Source organism: Macrobrachium rosenbergii, chromosome 59, assembly GCF_040412425.1.
Source record: "Macrobrachium rosenbergii isolate ZJJX-2024 chromosome 59, ASM4041242v1, whole genome shotgun sequence".
In the NCBI taxonomy this organism is placed as follows: domain Eukaryota; kingdom Metazoa; phylum Arthropoda; class Malacostraca; order Decapoda; family Palaemonidae; genus Macrobrachium; species Macrobrachium rosenbergii.
The window spans coordinates 22,999,614-23,007,113 of record NC_089799.1 but is presented as its reverse complement, the minus strand read 5'-3'; positions in this window follow the sequence as shown (position 1 = coordinate 23,007,113).

Sequence of the window (7,500 nt, the reverse complement as noted above, 5' to 3'; positions counted from 1 at the left end):
TACGAAAGAGAGAGAGAGAGAGAGAGAGAGAGAGAGAGAGAGAGAGAGAGAGAGAGGTGTCACTTCCCAAGTCCTCAGTTGTAATTTCTTATTACTTTATTCGTTACGAGAGAGAGAGAGAGAGAGAGAGAGAGAGAGAGAGAGAGAGAGAGAGAGAGAGAGAGGAGGTGTCACTTCCCAAGTGCTCAGTTGTAATTTCTTATTACTTTATTCGTCACGAGAAAGAGAGAGAGAGAGAGAGAGAGAGAGAGAGAGAGAGAGAGAGAGAGAGAGAGAGAGAGAGAGAGGTCACTTCCCAAGTGCTCAGTTGTAATTTCTTATTACTTTATTCGTTACGAGAGAGAGAGAGAGAGAGAGAGAGAGAGAGAGAGAGAGAGAGAGAGAGAGAGAGAGAGAGAGGTGTCACTTCCCAAGTGCTCAGTTGTAATTTCTTATTACTTTATAGTTAGAGAGAGAGAGAGAGAGAGAGAGAGAGAGAGAGAGAGAGAGAGAGAGAGAGAGAGAGAGAGAGAGAGAGAGAGAGAGAGAGAGAGAGAGAGAGAGAGGTGTCACTTCCCAAGTTCTCAGTTGTAATTTCTTATTACTTTATTCGTTACGAGAGAGAGAGAGAGAGAGAGAGAGAGAGACAGAGAGAGAGAGAGAGAGAGAGAGGTGTCACTTCTCAAGTGCCCAGTTGTAATTTCTTATTACTTTATTCATTACGAGAGAGACAGAGAGAGAGAGAGAGAGGGAGGAGGTGTCACTTCCCAAGTGCTCAGTTGTAATTTCTTATTACTTTATTCGTTACGAGAGAGAGAGAGAGAGAGAGAGAGAGAGAGAGAGAGGTGTCACTTCCCAAGTGCTCAGTTCTAATTTCTTATTACTTTATTCGTTGATAGAGAGAGAGAGAGAGAGAGAGAGACTTGAGAGAGAGAGAGAGTTCAGGTGTCAGGTCCCTCAGTGTGAGGCACCTTTGATGTCTACCAGTTGCTAACGCATCTTCCGGTATATTTTATCTTCAGTCTTGGATGGAGAGAGGAGCATCTTAGATAGAGAGCTTATTCTTAAACACAGAGCTCACTCCTGTTATATTCCTCAGATGAGAGAGAGCAGAATAGACGCTGCATTATCGATGCTGGTGCGTGGTGGATTAATGTCCTGTGTGCTTTCCTTAATTTTCCTGGTATAGTTTTTGGCACTATTAATCTACCTTTGCTTCTCTTTTGATAATTTTAGTTCCATGATGAGAGTAATTCCTTCTATCTGTTTCCATGCTTGAATTACCATGTAGCATTCTCTTCTCCTTTCAAGACTATATAAATTTAAGAATTGTAGTCTTTCCCAGTAGTCAAGGTCCTTAACTTCTTCTATTCTAGCTGTAAAATGACCTTTGTACACTACCTCTCTATTTGTGCAATATCCTTTTGGTATGTGGGTACCATATTATATTGCAATAGAAAGTGGACTACGTACGTACGTTTTATAAAGCATAATCATGTGTTCAGCTTTTCTAGTTTTGAAGTGAGAACAACATTCCCATTTTTGCTTTGCATTTGCCAATAGAATTGCTATTTGATCATTGCATAACATATTCCTATTCAACATCACGCTTCCTTGAGATTGTCTCATTAGAGTCCTTTAGAGAGATTCCTACTTTATCACCATAGTTCATTGATTCAAATTTATCAGAGTTAAATACCATCCTATTTATCTCTGCCCATTTATATATTTTGTTTAGGTCTCTTTGTAGCGAGTTCCTATCTTGTAATTTCTTACTTATTCTTGTGTCATCTCGAAACTTACTACTGAGTCCTTAACAGATTGAGAGCAATCATAATCACAAACAGCAATGCAGCTAACACCGACCCTGTGGTACACCGGATATTCAGTTTCATCCGATTTCTCATCGTTTGCAATCACTATCTGTTTTCTATTTTGCAAAAACTTTATCCATCTTCCTACTTTGTCAACAATGTTATGATATATTATGATCTACCTTGTCAAAAGCTTTTGCAAAGTCTAGTAAACCACATCTGTATCTTTTCATTTATCATATTTTTATATAGCTTTCATGGTGGACTAACAGTTGGGTTTTGTGTACTTTTTCCCAAAACCATGTTTGTCCTATATTGAACAATCTATTTTTCATTAAATGTTTCATTATATTTTTTTCATTACCCTTTCATAGAGACATAATATGAGATGTCAGACTCACAGGCCTATAATTACTTGCCTCTAGTCTTGAACCACTTTTGAAAGTAGGAGTAATATATGCTAATTTATGCTCATCATAAATCTTGCCTGTATCTATAACTTTTAATAATATTGCTCTTTGCGATTGAATGAACCACTTTTTTAACAAGAGAGAGGTACTCCAGGTGGTCCTCCTGCTGATCCATTTTAATTTCATTAATTACAATATTTATTGTAATATCTATATCTGAGAGTAGAGTATTTTCATCTCTTATTTCTGTATCATTATCTTCATTGTCAATTCTAGGTGTAAATTCACTCTTATATCTTTCTGCTAATTGTACATATTTCCTTTTTTCATTCTTTAATCGCCCCTTCAAGAGAGAGAGAGAGAGAGAGAGAGAGAGAGAGAGAGAGAGTGAGAGAGGTGTCACTTCCCAAGTGCTCAGTTGTAATTTCTTATTACGTTATTCGTTATTCGTTACGAGAGAGAGAGAGAGAGAGAGAGAGAGAGAGAGAGAGAGAGAGAGAGAGAGAGGTGTCACTTCCCAAGTGTTCGTTACGAGAGAGAGAGAGAGAGAGAGAGAGAGAGAGAGAGAGAGAGAGAGAGAGAGAGAGAGAGAGAGAGAGAAGGTGTCACTTCCCAAGTTCTCAGTTGTAATTTCTTATTACTTTATCCGTTACTTTAGAGAGAGAGAGAGAGAGAGAGAGAGAGAGAGGAGGTGAGTGCTCAGTTGCAATTTCTTATTACTTTAGAGAGAGAGAGAGAGAGAGAGAGAGAGAGAGAGAGAGAGAGAGATGAGGTGTCACTTCCCAAGTGCTCAGTTGTAATTTCTTATTATTTTAGATCCAGAGAGAGAGAGATTTCATCAAAATGAGTTGACGGAACTCTTTAAAAATAGCGAATTATTAGCATTAATCATTAGAGAGAGAGAGAGAGAGATCAGAGAGAGAGAGAGAGATGAACTCAGTCCAAGGTCTGAGTTGTAATTTCTTATTACTTTATTCATTAAACAGAGAGAGAGAGAGAGAGAGAGAGAGAGAGGAGAGAGATTCCAGAGAAGGTCAGGGTCTCAAATGCCCAGTTGTAATTTCTTATTACTTATTCATTACTGAGAGAGAGAGAGAGAAGAGTTAAAGAGAGAGAGAGAGAGAAGAGAGGGGATGATTCAGGTCTCAGTTGTTTATTACTTTATGTCATGAGAGAATATCAAGAGAGTAAGATAAGAGAGTAATAAGGTGCACTTCCTAGTGCTCAGTTGTAATTTCTTATTACTTTATTCGTTACGAGAGCAAGAGAGAGAGAGAGAATCAGAGAGGGTGTCACTTCCCTTCAGTTTAATTTCTTATTACTTTATTCTGTTATTGTTACGAGAGAGAGAGAGAGAGTATGTATGAGAGAGTAGAGAGAGAGAGATCTAGAGGAGGTGTCACTTCCCTATGCTCAGTTGTAATTTCTTATTACTTTATTCGTTAGAGAGAGATATATATAGATAGAGAGAGAGATATATATAGATATAGATATATAGATCACTTAAGTGCTCAGTTGTAATTTTTATATACCAATTCGAGAGAGAGAGAGAGAGAGAGAGAAGATAAGAGTATTTTCACTTCCCAGAGTGCTCAGTTGTAATTTCTTATTACGTTATTGTTACGAGAGATAGAGTCCCGTGAGAGAGAGAGAGAGAGAGATAGAGACAAGAAGAGAGGATAGAAAACTTCGCCTTTCGTCACGAGCCAGCAGAGAGAGAGAGAGAGTTGATAGAGAGAGAGAGAGAGAGAGAGAGAGGTGTCACTTCCCAAGTTCTCAGTTGTAATTTTCTTATTTATCCGTCACGAGAGAGAGAGAGAGAGAGAGAGAGAGAGAGAGAGAGAGAGGTGTACTTCCCAAGTGCTCAGTTGTATTTCTTATTACGGTTATTGTTAAAAAGAGAGAGAGAGAGATAGAGAGAGAGAGAGAGAGAGAGAGATATATATATAGGTATATCCCAAGTGCTCAGTTGTAATTTCTTATTACTTTATATATAGAGATAGAGATATAGATAAGAGAGAGAGAGAGAGAGAGAGGTCCACAAAAGTGCTCAGTTGTAATTTCTTATTACTTTATATCGTTAAAGAGAGAGGGAGAGAGAGAGAGAGAGAGAAGAGAGAGGAGTTTAGATTGATAAGTTCTTCAAAGTCCTCAGTTGTAATTTCTTATTACTTTATGTTAGATTTAGAGAAGAAAGGTGTACAGTATAGAGAGAGAGAGAGAGGTGTCACTTCCAAGTGCTCAGTTGTAATTTCTTATATTTCTCTCTCTCTTATATAACGATATAGATATAGAGAGAGAGAGAGAGAGAAGAGAGATGAGAGAGAGAGATAGGTGTCACTTCCCAAGTGCTCAGTTGTAATTCTTATTACTTTATTCGTTAAAGATAAAGAGAAGAGAGATCTAGAGAGAAACAAGACTTCCCATGGGTGCATATCAGTTGTAATTTCTTATTACGATTTTTTTTGAGAGAGAGAGAGAGAGAGATCAGTTACCTACAATAAAGTGATTGTAATTTCTTATTACTTTATTCATTACGAGAAGAGAGAATGAGAGAGAGAGAGAGAAACTCTCAGAGAGAGAGAAAAGGACTTTGTACTTTTTTAGTGCTCAGTTTTAATTTCTTATTACTTTATTCGTTCGAGAGAGATTTTTCATTCTTTAGAGAGAGAGATAATAAAGGTGTCACCAGGTTAGCAGTTTCAGTCATTTTTTCATTTAACGTTACGAGAGAAGAGAGAGAGAGAGAGAGAGAGAGTCAGAGAGAGAGAGAGAGAGAGAGAGAGGTGTCATATCCCAAGTGCTCAGTTGAAAATCATTTATAAACTTTATGTTATTCGTTATGAGAGAGAGAGAGGATAAGAGAGAGAGATATATATTTTAGAGTGTCACTTCCCATATTTTATAACTGGAGAAACAAGAGAAAAGATAGAGATTTTAAAGTAGAACGATGATCCCAAGGTCTTTTAATTGGAAAAATTACTTTATCCGTTACGAGACGCCTAAACAAGAGAGAGAGAGATTTTAGAGAGAGAGATAATTACTTATTCCAATCTGGTATTCTTACTATTTTCCATTTGTTATCAATCCATTTCTTCCTGCGTCGTATTTCATCAAAATGAGTTGACGGAACTCTTTAAAAATAGCGAATTATTAGCATTAGAATAATTACCGCCCATCACCCTGATGCCTATGATGAACTAGTCCGTCAGACATAAATTTATCTTCCTTTTCGTTAAACATCTGAGAAACCCGATGCGAAGGGACACTATTCCAGTAGGTCAGGGTTCAACGAGCTGAAATGTGTATTTACTGGTGAATAGAATTTTAAAGTATAGACGAAATAATCCATGATGATTAGCGTACTCTTAGTTTGGTTATTTATGTCAATATCAACATGTAAATAACTTTGTAATAATGCATTTGCTATTATTGATAATATATGACGGATCACATATACTGAGCAACTTTATAGAAATGAGCAGGGCTTTATTTCTATATTTCATTCATATACTTTCTATGTATGTATGTATATATGTACTGTATATATATATATATATATATATATATATATATATATATATATATATTATATATATATATATATATATATATATATATATATATATATATATATATTTATTAATATACAAATCCTTTAATATCCAATTCGCTCTATCGAAATAATATATTTTCATATATGTTACCGAAGGGGAATTTTTAGTTGATAATAAGTCTCGTCGTCCCTAGGGCTGAACCCGCGAAAGACAAGAACTCAGGACTAAAGTGGCGCCTTTACCCACGCGGCCAGCAAGTGAGGTATGAAAGTTGATATCGGCTCCCATCTCATTTGACGACGAACTTATCAAGTAAAAATTCCCTTCGGTAACATATATGAAAATATATTATTTCCGAGTAGAGCGAATTGAATTAATGGACGTTTGTAGCTTAATGCTTGTATATGAATCACGGTGATGTGATAAAAAGTCATATATATATATATATATATATATATATATATATATATATATATATATATATATATATATATATATATATATATATATATATATGATATAATATGCCACAAAAATGGCTTAATGTCGAACTCAGTATGTCGGGGAATAACTTACACCCAATTGGGGTTTTAATTGATAAGTTCTTATCACCAGTGAGATTCAAACCACTGCCTAATTTAGGAACAAAGGTGTACAGTATATATAAATAATATCACTATATATATATATATATATATATATATATATATATATATATATATATATATATATATATATATATATATATATATATATATATATATATATATATATATATATATATATATATATATATATATATATATATATATATATATATATAAGGTAATCAACATTCAGGAAAAAGAAAAAATAATATGTATTTAGAGATAAACAAAACTTCCCAATATCCCTTAGCACTAAGCAATTATTTTGCATCAGTGTCCACGCATCATTATACAATAAATGATGCGTGAAGTCATCCTGATTTTTAAGTAAGTGCATGTTAAGGAATCGATACTTCTATAAACTCAACGATATGAAAACGACTTTGTAAAATTTATGTACTTTTTATTAGTTTTATTAAATTCTATAATATTTTTCATTCCTTTACCATGAATAATAAATTGACACCAAGGTTAGCTTTCAGTCATTTTTTCATGTGAACTATGAAGAATTTTTATCCAGGGATAGGATGTCATTTGGAATTGATACGACTGTAATTCAATATCTGAGTTTCGTGGAAAATCATTGGATAAACGATATGACGGGGATGAAACTCAGTTAGGATAATCGAAATATATTTTATTGAAGTACGGCTTATATTTTATAAATGGTAAAACAATAGAAAAAATATAGAATTTTAAAGTAAACGATGATAGGGCTTTTCATGGAAAATTAATTTGGATTAAGACGCCTAAACAAGACGCCTGAATTTTATTGGTATGATAATTACTTATTGAAACTTGTTGTATTCTCATTTTCAGTTTATCTTAGCATCTTCACTTTATAATATATATAAATCTTGGTTTGAGTAAACTTTCACACACATATGGGTATATAAATATATATATATATATATATATATATACTATATCAAAGAGTGTGTGTGTGTGTGTTTCTATATATATATTTTATATAAGATTATATATCAAATGAATATATATATTTATTGGCCGGATTGTTACTGGAGATGAAACTTGGATCCATCAATATGACCCAGACAGTAAAATTCAATCAAAGCAATGGTTATATATAGAG